We start from the raw sequence: 18,591 nt of genomic DNA, 5'->3' as shown, positions 1-18,591 counted from the left end.
TTTTTTTCTAAAAAAAACACTAAGTTTTCATTTTTTTTTTCGATTTTGACACTAAGTTTATTTTTCTTTCAAATTTGACACTATGTTTTTTTGTTCCAAATCGAACACCATTTTTTTTCCAATTTTGTTCAATGTTGATAATTTTCTATTTGAAACCGTATAAATATTTTTTTAATACATTTAAACCGTATAAATATGTTTTTTTTTCATTTAAAAACCATAGTTTTGTATAAATACAATTTTTTTACACTCAAACCATATTTTTATGTATAAATATGTATTAGTTATATAAAATTTGTATTTTATATTAAATATGCAACTTTAAAATGTGTTTGGAGGTTTGGAGGCGTGTAGTCGATCAAAACTCGGATATCAAGTTTGCAACCCATCAAATTTTTACATATTATTAGAAGCTTATGGTTAGTTTGATTCTCATGATATAACTAATGTTTTGAATGTAAGAAAAAAAAACACCTTGTATTTAAATAAAAATGTGGTTTTTAAACGAAAAAATATGTTTATATGGTTTCAAATGGAAAATAGACAAAATTGAACAAAATTTGATACATGATGTTCGATTGGAACAAAAAAAACATAGTGTCAAAATTGAAATAAAAAATTAAACTTAGTATCAAAATCGAAAAAAAAAGTAAAAACTTAGTGTTTTTGTGGAAAAAAAATCAATTTTGACACGTCAGCATATTATGTCAGCATGCCACGTCATCAAAACTGATACGTCATCATACTACGTCAGCATGTAACCTGGTTAACCGATCAAGTGGTCAGAATTGTAACAAATTGAAAAACACGGTGTCAAAATCGAATTTTTGTGTAAAAAAAGTTTTTTTTTGTACCATTTACCCTAACTTTTATCTAATTCTTAAAATTGATTAAGTGTGATGATAAATGTTGGAAAAGTAATTATTACAACAATTAATTCATATATTATAGCTTTTTCATTTTTGTCCCAAGCTTTATATGAATTCAGTAAACTGTTCTTGTTTTAAAAAATAGATTTATCACATAAAAAAAATTATGTTGTAATTATATACAGTAGATTTTTATTTTGAATTATATTAATATAAAATATTAATATTAAATAACTAAGAAAGAGAGAGAAAGAAAGACAGAGAAGCCTTAAATTGATATATAAATCCTCAAACAAAAAGAATAAGATAGTATGTAATAAGAAGTTGGGGTTTGCAGTAAAAAGATGTGCAACACCAATCTCGAAATGCCTAAATTGATATTTGATTGTTGCATATATATATATATATATATATATATATATATATATATATATATATATATATATATATATATATATATATATATATATATATATATATATATAACCAATATTATGATATTATATAAAAATCAATATTGGTGGATATAACAAATATATGTTGAAATGTACATAAATGGTATTATTTATTTTCAAACTAATTAATATATGTTTCTTTTAAACTATGCAAACAATTCTCATTTTTATTGTTTAAAAACCTAATTTGCATGTCAAAGTTTTATGAATTTCGATTCTTTTATTAGAATTTTCTTTCAATTTAGCTCTAACTGAAAAACCATTTCAGTATTTTATAATAACTAATTTAGAAGTGATTTGGATCCACTCTGTCAGTCCAGCGAATCAATGGATAAACTAAAACGACATGCCACGTTATGGATAATATTCAATCAAACATCACCCAAAAAAAAGTAAATAAATATTATATATTTGTAAATGAATAAGGACTAGAATGATGCGGAAAATAGTATGAATACAAATAAGAGGAAAATAAACTGAAAAACTCATAGAACTTATAAAGTTATTTATGTTTTGGGGAAAATAGTTAAACTTTAATTTTTTATAAATGTTTAAACTTATTTATAATTTATTATCCTAAACTGTGTATTTTAGATCGAATAAGTCAACTTATCATGTGGGATGAATGTTGCAGAAGTTGCTCGACTTCTTTCAGGAAAAAAAAAAAGCAAGCAATCAACATTAAAGGTAAAAAGATTCTTAATGACTTTATCACAACTTGATTCTTGATAGCGTTACAATTGTCTTTATAGTCATGTTTTGGAATATCTATTCGAGTAAAATATAAAGTATGTTTGAAAAGTTGATTTGATGAGCGTAAAGGCTTGAGTAATTAATTGGATTACAACTCTTTGAAGAAGATTTTAGAAAAACCTAATGTTCATTACAGTTAAATCGCCAAAAAAAAAAGATCTAACGGTACGTAATTAAATACAATAGTTATAATGTAGTAAAATAGTATATTTTTATAGCTAAAAGAGATATTCATATAACAAATGAAAATGCATGGAAGATGGCTTTACTAAAAACGAAGTAGTTTTGTTTTATAATATTGTCATATCATATCATTATGATAGAGAAAATTACAAGGTTCTTAACGAAAAAGCATAAAGATTATAAAGAATAAAACGGATATAAATACTAGGTAAACAAAACCCTAATAGACTAGAAACTAAAGAGCTCATAAACATGTGGGTTAATAATATATATATGCTAACATCTCCCCTCAAACTCACAATGTCACGACAATAAGCATTGAGAGTTTGTCACACAAGAACCGAAACCGAGAAGCCGATAGAGCTTTTGTAAAAATATCCGCAAGCTGCAAGGTTGATGAAACAAAGGGAAACGATATGGTCCCAAGCTATAGGTGATGACGGGTAAAGTGATAATCAATCTCAATGTGCTTCGTCCGCTCATGAAAAACAAAATCATTCACAATTTGTATCGCACTTTTGTTATCACAATGCATAGGAGTAGATGAAGAAATGTGAACACCCATATCCGCAAGCAGCCATCGTAACCAGATAATTTGACATCTAGTCACAGCCATAGCACGATATTCAGCCTTCATGAAAGATCTAGAGATAACGTCCTATTTCTTGCTCTTCCATGAAATAAGAGACTCTCCAAGAAATACACAAAATTCGGTGGTGGATTTACGATCATGACGATCATCGTCCTAATCAACATCACTATAGACAAGTAACTCAAGAGAAAACGTTGATGGAAACAAGAGGGTTTGAAACTGAGTGCCACGAAGATATGTCAGAATACGGAGTACAGCTCACCAATAAATAGAGGTAGGAGCAATAACAAACTGACTGACAACATGAACAACATGAGCAATATCTGGACAAGTAACTGTGAGATAAACCAAACTTCCCACAACAATGCGATAAAGATTCGGATCGGACAAAGGAACACCATCAGTAGGAGAATATTGTGCGTTGGTTTGAAGAGGAGTATTAACAGTCCGATTGTCAAAGAGGCTCGCACGTGTAAACAAGTCATATATATATATATATATATATATATATATATATATATATATATTTACTATCTTATAAAAAAAATCCCACTATTTCTAAAAATAGATTGAATATAATAATATTATTTTTTTAAGACGTTCAAATCATTAAGCTAATAGTACAAGTAGTCATCAATAAAATAATATTAAATTTTAACCTGTGTTTTGAATCCTTATATTTCTCAACAAATTCTATCTCCTTCCCTAAATTTCGGATAATTCAAAATTTGAAACCATCAGAAAATACATGTTGATTCAAATATCCCTCCTGCAGATGACTCTTTCTTAACATGTTTTTATTTTAATCCTTACTTGTAATTGATTTCATCATTTTTAACTTTTTGTATTTTTATCTTATAAATATATTGGGTGAAGGCTTTATTATATCAGGTTTGTTCCTAAAAAGATTTTTACTATGTTTCTTTAATGTGTTGGCTTTGCAGGTTCAAAGAACTCAACCAAGAGGGCCAGTTAGAGTATTGTATTATCATTAGTTTGTATATTTTGGCATCTTACTTTTGCAATAAAGAACGGTTAAACACAAGATTTAACATGATTAAGGTAGTTTGTATATTTTTAATCTTGTTTAGTCTAAAAATGAAACATTTTTCATCATTGGTCCTTATACTATCAAGTTTCATTATATGGACTTCCTGATTACGGTGATTATTGTCCTTATTATAAGGTTCTATATAGATTTTGTTCAATATTTTAAGGTTTCGAGAACCTAAATCAATATGAATCCTTGAATTACATACCATCGTTGAAAATGTTTTAATTTGTGACCAAACTTGGTTTAAGATCACAATGAACAAGTTGACACCTGAGTATTTTGGCCTTCTCAAAGGCCTATTTATCGACTTTTGAATCACAACACCTGATATTCTAAAGCTTTATTTTTATAAACTATTATTTATATATTTTAACATTTTACTTAGTAGGACATTAAATTAATAAATGAATTAAGGAAAACGAAAAAAAGAGGACGATAAACAGTACAAGTGGTTTGGGTATGTATAAATGGAAATAATAACCATTTAGAGGGTGTTTGGCAAAAAAAGCTTATTGTTTATTAGTTTATTAGCTTATAAGTTAATAAGTAAGTGTAGGATAACTTATGAAAAAATGACGTATTAGAGGTTCCCCACCGGAATAACTTATTTTAATCCAAACACTTTTTTAACTTATAGTGATGTGGAACCTAATAAGTTGTTTTAAAAAAGCTTAGCCAAACACCCCTTTAATATGGTATGATAATGCTCTTGAAAAATAAATGTCATTTAATATTCATTTCTCGAAGTGAACGCAAAATGGTTTTAACTCTAAAGATATCAAATTATTCGCCGCCCGCCGCTTTGCGCGAGGAGACGGCTAGTATATATATATATATATATATATATATATATATATATATTGTGCGTTGGTTTAAAGAGGAGTATTAACAGTCCTATTGTCAAAGAGGCTCGCCCATGTAAACAAGTCATATATATATATATATATATATATATATATATATATATATATATATATATATATATATATATATAGTCTGAGAAAGAAGATGCCCTTTTTTAGACTGAGCTACCTCAATAACCAAGAACTAACGCAGCAAGCCCAAATCCTTCATAGCAAATTGATGAGCTAGATCATTCTTCAAAGAATCAATACCACCATGGTCATCATCAGTAATAATCATGTCATCCACATATAAGGACAAAAGAATTTGTCTTGCACTCGAGCATCTAACAAACAAAGTTGAATCATGATTACTCTTGACAAATCCAAGAGAGGAAATCATTGTGGAGAAATTCTCAAACCAAGCACGAAGGGCTTGCTTGAGACCATACAAAGCTTTGCAAAGCCGACAAACCTCACCTGGCTGGTGCTGAATTCCTGGGGGAGGAGTCATATAAACCTCTTCATGGAGGTCACCATTCAAAAATGCAATCTTGACATCCATTTGAAAGATCTTCCACTATCGAATGGATGCAACTAAAATCATAGTACGAATTGTCGTCATCTTTGCAACTGGAGCAAATTTCTCCTTATAGTCAAAACCGTATTGTTGGGAATACCTTTTTGCTACAAGTCTGGCCTTGTACCGCTCAACAGATCCATCAACTTTTGTTTTTATCTTGTACACCCAATGACAACCTATCGTATGTTTCCTAGAAGGAAGGGAAACCAAATCTCATGTATGAGTCTGATGAAGAGCAGTGAGTTCCTCAGCCATAGCATTCTGCCAAAGAGGATCTAGAACAGCTTATTTATACGATTCAGGTTCAGACAGACGATGGATGCTCGCTATAAATGAAGCAAATGGTCCTGAGTATGTAGAGTAAGCAAAATCTGGAAGCTTTGTGGACTTAACAAGACAAGTAGATTTCCTGAGGTGTGGTGGTGGAGGTGGATCTTCAATTTCAATAGTCAAAGGAGCATACTTAGGAACATGGGGAGTCGAGGAACTCTCTGAATAAGTGGGTGTGTCATGAGCTAAAGGATTAGGTGGCATAGATGGGTCTCGAGCCTCTATCTTTTCATCAAAAGGATCAATATGCAGAAGATTTGACTTCGTTACATTGTGGGTTGTAGCAGGAATTGATTAGGAAGGAGTATGTTCCAAAAAAGTGACATGTCGGGAAACATATAACTTCTAACTCACAGGATCATAACAACGGTATACTTTCTGTCCAACACCATACCCCAAAAATACACAAATAGTATATTTCGGCCCCAACTTGATCCTCTCAACATGAGGACGAAGAACAAAACAGGTACATCCAAAAACCCGTAAGGAAGAGTAGTTTGGTAGGTGACCATATAGCTTCTCAAAAGGATACATTCTTGAATTCAATAAAGTAGGGGTTGATGGGTTTTGAGCACTATAACAATCCTATGGTGCATATAAAACCCTAATGCTTTGGATCTAAGTTTTCTCAAGTTATACATGCAATTTTCATTTTTCCAAATCATGAACCCTAACTAGCATACAATTTAGAGATTTGCAACATAAAACAAGTTAGACGAATACCTCTTTGTCGTATCTTGTAGAACTTGGCCTTTCAAGAGCTTAGTACCTTAAATGTGATACCTCAAATAAGTCACAAACACCAAAAGTAAGAGGAGGCTTATGAGAGATAGGTTAGGAAGCACCAAAATCGGCTAGGGTTTCACCTTAGAAGAGATAGGCCGGTTTTGGGAAGGCTAGGGGTTCAATTTATAGTGTGGAATCATTAGGGTTTCTTACATAAAACCCTAATTTACTTAAACCTTTAAGTATTCCAATGATCCATATGATAGGCCCTTTGGACTAACTCTTCATGGACTCTCTCATAGATTTAGCCCATCCCTAATCAACATGGATCACTAGACCAAACTATAAGTATTACTGATTTACCTAATCAGTCTTGTAAATTTAATCAGTCTCTTTTGATCACTAAATTAACTCCAAATTAATTTTTGATCAATACTAATTAAATAATATGATTTCTCAGTTAATATATTATTCATATAATATACTAATAAATCACAAATAACCTCTTTCTCAATTATCCATCCTATCAAATTGCTCCGGTGAAAGGTAACCCAAAAGGACCATGATACTATTGGGTCAAGTACAAACCAATTATAGTTATGGGCTTAGACACCTAATCCAACAATCTCCCACTTGGATAAGTCTAATAACTATAATTGCCAATGTAACTTCAAAATCCGATTAGCAATCATAGCTCTCAAAAGTCGTTGTCTTGTAGATAAGGGATCATATAATCCTCTATTCTTCAAGATATCGTGTGGACAAAGACATGGAATAAGGTCATACTTATTGTCCAACAGTTTGTTTCCCGATTTTGATTTTTTTGACATAGAACTTAATTGAACACATCAATTAAGTCCTGACTGGGCCCAACACATAAGTCAAAACAAAAACATCGAGGGGCCCAAGATATCGCTTTTAATCCTCTTAGGATAAAAGGAACATATAAACTTTGACTTATATGCTTGTACTAATTACTTGTTAAATTATACACAACAACACATTTTATAACATCAAGTTACTAATGTGTTTTCATACTATCAATGCACAACCAACTCGTAATCAACAACTCATATATCTTGGTTTGAGGACTATATGATATTATCGTCTCACAGTCACTCGTGATAAATTCCATGAAGTAATTCATGTGAGCGTGTGGTGGGATGTCAAGTCCACCAAGAAAATTACACCATTTGTTTGCAAATAAAACATAATATAATGATAAAAAGGGGTATCGATCCTCGGGGAAATGGTTGTATTCAATCACCAATGCAATCCAAAAGAACTAGTGTAAATAAACTAACTAACTACAATTAAACTAAAGGGGGGGGGGGGGTGTTATGATTTCTTGAATACTAAAAGACTTGAATAACTAGAAAACTTGCAATTAAGCAAGGTGATGAGATGCTCAAATATCGGAGAGAATTGGTAAACCAATGCAATTCAACACAATGAACATTTGTTTGTGTATCATTAGGATTTAGTATGAATCTTATCATTCATCCCAAATTAGTTATAGCAATCATGAAGCATGATATGCTAAGATTCCTCATAAGTTGTATAGAGGTTGGGGAAGCCCACAACACACCTTCTTAATCAAAATCAAGGATCCAATTGAAGCAATTGAACCCAAGAAGTTGATTAGCCTTGAGAATGAAGGAATCCCCAATTCCTAGAGGATATCAATGCTTACACATCCATAAAGGAGTTATGATTCATAAGCTAGAGATGATTTCTACCATCATAAAGCCCTTGTTCTAAGTAAATTCAATTATTCAATGCTAAACCAAAGAAATAAACCAACAATTGCTTATTAAATTACCAAGCTCATAATCAAAGCATTAAACAAGCATAAGAAATATGAACTAGAATCACAAACTTAAGATAAATGATAAATAAACATAAATCCTTCAAAAACCCACAAACATTCAAAGGTTTTACCCAAGGTCTACCAAAACCAAAATAGAGGATTTAGCCACTCATGGCAATAAAATAACAATCACAAAAGTCTAATTGCATAAAGAAACTACCAATAACTTGGAAAGATGAAAAGAAATTAGTTTGAAGCTCCAAAATCGCCTTCTTCTGGTCTCCAATGGTGTAAAATCGAAGTGATAGCTGATAGATCCAATCCCTTAAGGTAATGACAAGCCAAATGACCAAAATGCCCAAAACTGGGCAATTGCGTGGGTACCCACGTGATGGAGATTCCACCCGCGCAAGTATTGATGGAATGCTATTGGGTCATTTTCCACCACTAACCATCCCACTACCAAAGATTCCCTTAGTCCCCTCCATATCCCACATGATTCAAATTAACTAATCATCTTTTAGCTTCAAATATGGATGCTCCAAGCCCAAATTAACAATCCATGATCCATCTTCACAAGCCCACTTTATCCAAGTCTTTAGCCTTTTAAGCCCAAATTTCCTTTAATGGATCCGCAAAGCCCAATAATGCCTCAGAAGCCCATAAAGCCCATTTCCAAGCTAAACCATAACCGCAACAAGTTCCAAAACCCTACAAAATTACCTCATGCAACATAAAAGTCGCCGGTATGATCCATAATAAAGAAAATAAATAAAATACAATGTAATAATGATAAAAAGATCTAATAATCTAAAATAAACTAATAAAAATAAGGAAATAAAAATAAGCTATCAAATCCCCCAAGCTTAAACCTAACTTGTCCTCAAGTTAGAACAAGACTAAAATGAGCTCGGGATATGCTAAACTAAAAAGAAAAAAGAAAAATACCATATAACTTTGTCAACATCAGTCAACATGGTCAGAATCAGTCTTTCATGGACCCTACAAATCTTCAAAATGTTCCCCGCTTTAGAGCCATAAACCGTATTCTCAAACCACTTGAAGGGCGAATAGATCACGGCTAGATGTAGTCGCGGTGTGCAAGACAAAGGAAATAGAGGATGCACCCATTAGGGGCACTCTAAATCACCAATGTAGACCATAGTGCATGAAGGAAAGGCGCCTCTTCAAACACTATGATTCCTATATTTGTCAAGCTAAAGTGTATAGTACGAAATAGGGTTTTGCAGCATGGCCTCTAGGCAAACATCCGATTTCAGAGGTTTCTCCCTTGTACTTTCCTTTACAATCTACCATCTCATCATCATAGCCTTCTTTCACCAAAAATCAAAAGTAAAATAAAATAATAAAAAGTTCTACTCATCCTAAACCTAAACCTAACAACTTAAATCTTCAATCTTGTGCTTCTGTTATTTGGTCTTCAGCCTCTTTGAAGCCCGATCCTTTTTTTTAAACATAAGATAGTCTTGAGCTTGGATTCTTGTTCTTCTTTTTGTGTTGCTCTTTTCTTCATTTTTTATTCTTCATTTTTTGTTGCTTTTCTTTAATCTTCTTCATTGTTTCTTTTTGTCTTCACTTTTCCAATTTCTTCATTTTTTTGTGTTTTCTTCTTGGAAGGTCAAAGGAATTTCACCATGTAACATAGGATGGAGGCTAACATGAACACCTAATGATCATTGAAAATGTGCCAAGATCAACTAAAAAGGGTGGGATATGACTCAAAAATGGGTGTTACCTAAAAAACTTGGCCCCAAAAGATCTGAATTTGGGGACCCACTTCAAAGTTCATCAAGCACCTCAATGTAAGGTGTGATAAACAAAATCTATCTAACTATCTACTCTAGACCCCTAGAAAAATGATGAACTATCTTAAAAAAATGGTGAGAATCAAACTCAGCAAGGCTCGGACGAGACTCGGGAGTACTAAGGGGTACTCCCCCCAAAACCAAGATGTGAGTCGTCAATGTCTTCAAAATAACTTACCGGGCTAATCTTTGCTCGCACACATCGCTTTGACCAACCACATCCCTCTGCACCTAGACCCAATCAAGCTACCTGCATCTGACCCCCACACAAGCGGTCTCAAAGTGGTCTGTGAGGCTCAAAACGTGTCCCATTTATCCAATACAAGGAATTCCATATCAAGACCCGGGACCAATCTATGATTCAATACTTATGAATCGACGCTATGGTACATGTAGGGATGAGAAGACAAGAGAGAAAAAAATGCATGAAACTTAAACTAAGATGCATCTAAAAAGTATGAAAATTAGAAAAGAAAGAAATAAAATATGCAATATTTTTGAACTTTTTTTATGCAATTTTTATGAATGACCTAAATGATCTAAATGACTTACTCCAAATGCAACTATATACAACCTAAATGCAATAAAAAATAAAATATAAAAATACCTCACCCCAAGCTTAAAATTAAGCATTATCCTTAATGCTTAGGATGAGAGTAAGGAAGGATCATACCAGGATCAAGGTGGAGGAGGCCCATAAGGACGGTAACCGCCTTCAGGACGAAAATGATACCAAAGATCCTCTATGTAGTTGTTGGCACGAGCTTGCTACTCCTCGATGCATCGAATGGCTACTGTATTTCGGTTTCCCTAGAGGCGCAATGAAGCAAGCTGACTGTAGATATCAAGAGGGAACTCGGGTTCGGGTTTGTTGTGTTGTTGATAAGAGTGGTACTCATATTGTGGATCGAAGTATGCTCACGAGGGCTGACCATAAAAGGGTGGTGGCAGTTGTCAGATTGGGAGGTCATAATGGTCTTCGGCTTCACATGGGCTACCAGCATGGCCAATGTCTACCTACATGTCATCAGCATCGTCAGCATCATCATCATGTAACTCTTCGGTCAAGAACCAGGTTGCAGGGTCGTTGGTGGTAAAGGCGGATATGCTGATATTAGGTAAGGTGTAAACTAATTCCTTGGCATGATTGAGCCAAGGGTACTGACGATTGCTGATAGGTACCAATAATTCCATTTGGGTGAGAGCGAAGCAGTCGAGGAGGTAGCGAGGTGGGTCATCCACTGGTACATACTCAGACTCGGGAAATTGAAGGCCTATACCCAAACCAATTAGGGTAATAAGACCTCCAATGCAAATGTCGCCAGTAGTCTTCGTGCTTATACTGTCACATTTATCGAAGAAAAAGATAGTGAAACCGGGGAAAGACCAACGACGGCTAGTCATGCAATAGAGGAAGTATAGCTCGACTATGTTTATTTGTCCCGGCTCATGACGACCAAAGATTGAAGTGGAAAGGATCCGTTGTGCGATTCTCCAACAAGGATGGATGATGTAAGGATCTTTTTGTCGACTTGGATTGAAGTTTAGAAGATTGGTGATCTGGATCCAAAACTCTACTTTCGGCCTACTCTTGAACTGAGTCCATTAATAACTATAAATGTCAGTGTTGTGTTCATCGTATGTGCCCATGATTGTGTTGAGGGTGGTGTATGAGAGTTGATGTTGCCGACCCTGGAGTCGAAATGTGAGCACCTAGTCCATGTCATTCTGTGCATAAGTAGAGAGGAACTCAAGTGTGGGTTGCATGTATGTGCGTGCAGAGAGATCTAGGAAATCTTGCCAATGGATGTTGAAGAATAGTTGTTGCAAGCAATCATCAAGGCCAATGTTGATCATCGACTCCTGGTGGTAAAACTTTGTAGCTCGGATCACACGTTTTTGGATGTTGGACTTGAATTGCTTCATTTGTGCACTAGTGAGGGCAAGGTTACCATTACGATCGACATGGTCGGTGGACATTTTTTTGGTTGATTGTGATGATTGACCTTCACGGGAAGAACCATGAGTCGCATGAATGGTTTTGTTCTTTCCCATTGGACTTGCAAAGAGAACCTAGCAAAGACAAAAACTTGGCCAAAATTATCCTTCACAGTCGCCTCACACCAATCCAATCAATTCAACAAAAATAAAAAATAAAAACTGGAAAAATACTCCAAACTTGCGATTTGGTAAAATTCAATGCAATGCAATCCAATCAAGTCAAAGCAAACTAATTCTAATCACTCTAATGCAAAACATAAGTCCTGTGAAAATTAGAAATTGAATGCAATTAATTTAAAAGGAATGTACCAAATTCGAGTGTCAAAACTCAAAAAGAAATCCACAAAACCGCACCCCAAGCTTGAATTTGACCCACAAGGTTGAATCTTTTGAATCTCCGATGAGAAACAAGAATTTTGAAAATTTTGGTCAAAATGAGTGGCAGTGGCTGGCGGCAGCGACAGAAGGCGGCCGGTAGCGGAGTTAGGGTTTCCAGCGAGAGAATATGACCAAATGTGTAGTAGATCGGTTTGCCCGAGAGTATTTGGTGAAGAATGCCCCAGGATATTGTGAATTTTGATGGAAGGTGGCGGCGATATTAGGCTGTCTCGTTTTTCTGACGAGGTCGTGAATGGTGGTGGTTAGGAGGTTTTCACCAGTGGAAAAAGGGTGAAGGGTGGTCGGAATTAGGTGGGGGTTAGGGTGGTAAGGGAGCGGCGGCGATAGCAGCAAGCTGGAAGGCGGGGGTTGCTGTGCTCGTTTTTCTGGTGTGGAATGGAGGTGTGCGAAATCGGGTCTGTGGAGGCTGTCGTCGGCTAGAGAAGAGGAGGAACGAGCGACGGTGGTAAGAAGGCAGTGCCAATCGGTGGAGGAAGCAGCGGTAACGGCTCTTTCGTTGGCGGAAGTCGGGATCGGCGGGAGCGCTGTTGGTCGCTGGGTGCGTTATAGACGGAGGCTGTGTCCGTTGTAGTCGGGAGTCAAAAGGGGGGAAGGTGGATGTGGCACCTGGTTCCTGGTATGTATTTTATTTAAGTATTTTGCATTGTTGGCCTGGGACTCGGGGAGTTGAAGGCCTAACTCGTCGAGTAGAAGCGGATTGGATACGGGATTTAAATGACGGACTCGTCGAGTCGGCCTCCAGACTCGACGAGTAGACTTTGACTGGACAAAACCCTAATCTAAGGGTTTGCACCCAATTTAAGCATCTCATTCAGTTACCCTTCGTCCCTATTGCTTCTAGAAACCCCCATAGCAAACCCTAACTGTGTGTGTGAAGATCTAAAGGCATTTGTGGTGATTTTTGGTGATTTTGATCACAACGAAGAAGGAAGGGCCTAGAAGGATCAAGAGAAGACCAAGGGAGTTCAAGTTTGTGCATCATTTGCAGTTCCCAGAAGGTATAAAGTCGATACCTTGCTTGTTCATTTGATAGATCCCTTTTTGGTGAGATTTAGGGCTTTTATAAGCCATTCTTGGTGACCAACCATGATTGCAAGCATGGTTGGGGGTTGAGGCTTCAGATCTTGGTCCATGAAGGAGTTACAAGGCATAAATGGGTTGCTTTTGTACCCATGGAAGCCCCCATGCAACTTAAGAGTCTCTTTTAGATCCTTTTTATGCTCAAAGTCCCATGCATGCACGTAAAGTTCGTAACTTTACGTGCTAGATCGAGTTTAAGGATCTAGAACTATCATTTGGACAAGAGTTGTACACCAGAAATCGAAGAAATAGACTTGGACAATATTGACTCGGCGAGTCGTTCTTAGGACTCGGCAAGTCCGAGGTTAGACTCCCCTTTTCTGTTACGGGTTAAAGAGACCTAGTTGAGTGTTGGAAAGGTTTTAGATGGTCCAGGGGAGTGACCCAACGTATTGGGCTAAGCCATAGTCCTGGAGTTCATAGGACTCAGTGAGTGCATGAGCCGACTCGGCGAGTCCAAGGCAATCTCCTAACATTTGAAGATGAACTCGACGAGTTGTTCTTACAACTCGGAGAATCTAGGATAGGACTGGTTCATAGGATGAGGATAAACTCGGCAAGTTGTTCATACAACTCGGCGAGTCGGATGAAAGATCCTTCGATGATTTATATAAAAGGAGAACTCATCGAGTAATTGCTAAACTCGACGAGTAGAGACGTGGATGAGGACAGTTAAAGGGATAGGGACTCGAGGAGTTGGCAGCCCAACTTGGCGAGTCAGGTCAACTGGAAGTTGACTTTGACTTTGACTTTGACTTGGACTTGGTCAGGGGTAAAATGGTAATTTTACCCTAAGAATAGATATCAGACTCTGATAAAGTATTTTTGGGGATTATAGCCAGAGGATTTCCTGAGCAACAGCATACAGAGATTTCCCGCGCAGATTACTAGCAACTACTCGTTCGAGGTGAGTTACCTTCCAGTAGGGGTGTGTGACATCCCCAAAATCCCGGCCAGAAAAGACCGATTTCATTTATGCTTTTTAAAACATTTTCAGAGTAAATCCGTTTGATTTTAAAAGAGATGCGGAATTTGTTCCCAAAACAAAACATGATAAAATAGATATTTATCAAAACATTATGATTTCATTTCATAATCAAAAGTCGGGATGTTATGTTCCGATACAGATCATAAAGCATAAACGATGATATTACAAGTCGTTCAACAAATATATACATATACAGACTTGTAAACAAAACAACTTGATGTTCGACCATCTTAAGCTCTTGCGCCACTTCCTGTAAAACAAATCAACTGAGTGGGTCAGGCTTGGGAGCCTGGTGAGCATATAGGGTTTTCAAACCCACAATAATTATATTTTAATTACAACATTCAACAATAAACCCGATTACCCATTCCCGTTATCCTCACCTTACGTTCCTAAAAATAACGTCTATTACAAGGAACTTATTTTAGGATTTTCATCGGGATGGACATTACTGCAGAGGGGCTTCCTCGCCAATAAGTGTCCTAAAGGCAACCATGTGGGGGATAGAGTACACCGGTGAACACGTCGTTCACAACACCTACATGTAATGAGCCTGCTAGTGTTCCACAGGACAGTCTAGAATAGTCCGTTGTCGTCATCCATACTCTGTTGAATGACTAGAATAACACCAATAACACCGAGGCCTTTCATCTGTTTATTACACACCAATTATCTACCCATGTTCTACCCAACATATTAGTAGATAAAAATATACATTTTTATACACTGTTTAAAAACCTGTATAGCATGCTTTAATCAATACATATTCCACATAACAGATGAGGCATACACACATAACACGTATTTCATAGAGAATATACATTCACACATATAACCACAAAATATATACACGTAGCACGTCTTTTATATTAAATACTTCATAATATTGCGTATTGAAAAGGGACTATACACTCACTTGATCAGAAAGATGATCCGACAGCACTACGGCTTACAGAAGTGATGTCTCTCCGTAGATCTGGAAGATCTTCACAAAAACCGGGCTCCTCGCGGGCAGGGCTTCGGCTCGGAAATAACGCTCTTCGGGATCCTCGGGGCTTCGGATCTCGCTTCGGGGCTCGGGAATAATACCGGGGCTTCGGGGTATAAATGACACGCAAATCGAGGCAAAAGATGAGAGAAGATGAAGAATTTGTAAAAGAAAACTCGGCTGCTTCGGATCTCCTTTTATAGGTGCTGAACCCTCGCACGTACGCGGGGTGTACGAGGCTACGCGGGGCGTACGCCTCGGTGGTCGTCAGCGCTTACGTCATCGGTCCCCTTACGTCACTGCATACGACTTCGGACTACTCGAGTGCCCCTCGCTGTACGCGGGGCGTACAGCAGTACGCGCTGCGTACTTCGGATAGACCGCCTCATCCTTCTTCAGATAATATCGGAGTTAAATAAAAATAAATATTAAATATTTATTAAACTTCAAAAATTCATATCTCCTTCATACGAACTCCGTTTTCGACGTTCTTTATATCCACGCGAAGGTGAGACTACGCTCTACAACTTTCATTTAGACTCCGTCGGCTAATTTTGACTTTTATTTTTATTAATTATTTTTAGAAGGCTCGGACAAGAAAACTTCGTTATAAAATCATAACTTCTTCGTCCGACGTTCATTCTCGCCTATCTTTTCATCGTTTCGCTACTAACAATGAGATCTTCGATTCTCATTTAGATTGTTTCGGCTAGAAATCGCTCGATCTCAAATCGAGTATTCGGGCTGCATACTGCCACGTCGAAACTTCAGAAAATCATAACTTCATCATACGAAGTCAGATTTGGGCGTTCCTTTTACGCACGCTCTCGGTTTAACGAAATCTACGACTTTCGTTTAGATCGCTAAGGTTAAATATCGCTATATCTTAAATTCATATTTTACGCTACTCGGCGTCGTGCCGGTTCTGACGCGAAACTTCGACAGGTCATAACTTCTTCGTTATAACTCGGATTTTGGCATTCCTTATATCTCCGGAATCCTTGTTTCAACCACTACAACTTTATGCAAAGATATCGGGCTTATCTCACACCTTAATTTTGACGCTTATTTTATTCTTAATTTAATTACATCACATAATTAAGCAAATAAACACATAACTCACATAATACACAAATTCACAAATAATACATTTTATTATTTCAAATTGGGGTTACAATGGTTAACCTAGACTATTACATTGCTAAAAATGGCAAGCCCAGAAACACGGGCGTTACAGGGTAGGTCAAAGGCCACAATGTCGGCCCACCAACAAGGGTATTTGGTAGATAATTGTCTTTATGATAATTATCTTGGTATGGTTATGTGCTTTGGTCATGAGTTATGCCTATGTGATATGATACGTGTGTTAATGGTAGTGGTAGGGATTAGTCTTTCCCTGACATCGGTCTTTAAGATCGAGGGGTAGTTCAGTACCCAGTTATGCATGACTGTATGATTATATCTTGTTATTGTATGATAGTGGTAGGGGTGAAATAGTCCCTAGTTACCGATTGAAAGATACCGATGGTAGTTACCGGTTGAAAGATACCGATGATAGTTACTGTTTGAAAGATACCAGTGACAGATACTGGTTGAAAGACACCGATGGCAGTTACCGGTTGAAAGATACCGTTGATATTATATGGTATGTGGTATGATAAGGGAACTCACTAAGCTATGTGCTTACAGTTTCAATTTTGGTTTCAGGTACCTCTTCGTCTAAGGGTAAGGAGTCGGCGGTGTAGCAGCGCATCACACATTCACACATGATTTCCGCAATGAGCTTCTGGGATTGTACTCTGATTTCCATCACTTATGATTTTATGATTTTGAGACACGACATTGTGGTTTAAACCTGATGTAATATTGACAATATTTTGCTAACATATTTTAGGATTTACTTAATTTAAAAATGAAATTTTTGGCCTCAAATTTTAGGATGTTACAAGTTGGTATCAGAGCCCTGATTTGAGGGATTCGGACACACCCTCGGGGGCGTCTGAACTCAAACTGAGGGATTAAAATATTTTTACAAAGAAAATGGTTTCCTAAAATCTAAATTAAGGAATTTCGAGAGAGAACAAGGTGTGTGATGCGTGCTACTGGTCGAGCTCAAGTAAGTTTTCCCTAAGATACCCATACTTGATATGCTATATGATTTATGATTCTGAGAACTGCATGCTAGACTAGGGCTAAGGATCTAGGAAGGATGCCTTATATGCCTGTTGTATGAGATGTATGCTAGGACTATTTAGTCAACGGTAGGATAGCTTGATTAGGTTATGCTTGATGTGGTTACTCAATGCACGAATGCTGCTTGCTTTGTGCTATAGGGGGTCTGGACAACTTTAACTAACTAGTGAGAGGATATGTAGCAGTATCCGCAAGCCAGTTAGGGGGAGATGGTAAGGACTCTTAGTGCAGCTGATGGCGGAGAGCAGGTCGGAGGGTGCCCCAGGAAAGCCTAGGATGAGATTAGTGGAAAAAGGGTATCGGTAAAGGGACTTGGTGAAGTCGAAACAATCCTTGAGGAAAGTATGGATAGATGTGGATGGTAGTATGGGCCCGTACTACTGGAAGCAGAGGATCCGTACTCGAGTCAAGGAGGGTCGAGATGGAACCTGGAAACTTGGAGAGAGTGTGAGACCTCTCGAGAGTATGTATGATCCTGACGGTTATGTGTTTATTTTTAAAATGGTGGTCACACGTCATGGAGCAGGAGGATCAAGATCTGGATCTGGATCAGGTTCGGGTGCGGGATCCGAGCATGTTGATGATGGGTTGCACGAGTTCATCGCGTCTGAGATTACGAGAGGTATCCTTGACGTGACCCCGGTCATTTTCGGGTCGATTAAGGAGGGGATCGTGGAGCTGATGGAGGATCGCCTTCGGGCATTCATAAGTGATCTGGCGTCTAGCCAGACAGGTACACGCACACTGTCCTTTAAGGACTTCCGAGGGAGTGGTGCACCGGACAACCATGAGGTGAAGGACCCCATTGTTGCTAGGAGATGGATCACATACATCGAGTCTGTGCAGTTGACGAGCTTCTGCCCGGAAGGGTTGAAGGTCCGTTTTGCTGTAGGTTGTTTGAGGGATCGAGCCAGAGATT

This window comes from Lactuca serriola, chromosome 1, assembly GCF_051521515.1.
Source record: "Lactuca serriola cultivar US96UC23 chromosome 1, Lser_US96UC23_V15, whole genome shotgun sequence".
NCBI classification, from domain to species: Eukaryota; Viridiplantae; Streptophyta; class Magnoliopsida; order Asterales; family Asteraceae; genus Lactuca; species Lactuca serriola.
Note: the sequence above shows the minus strand (reverse complement) of the source record.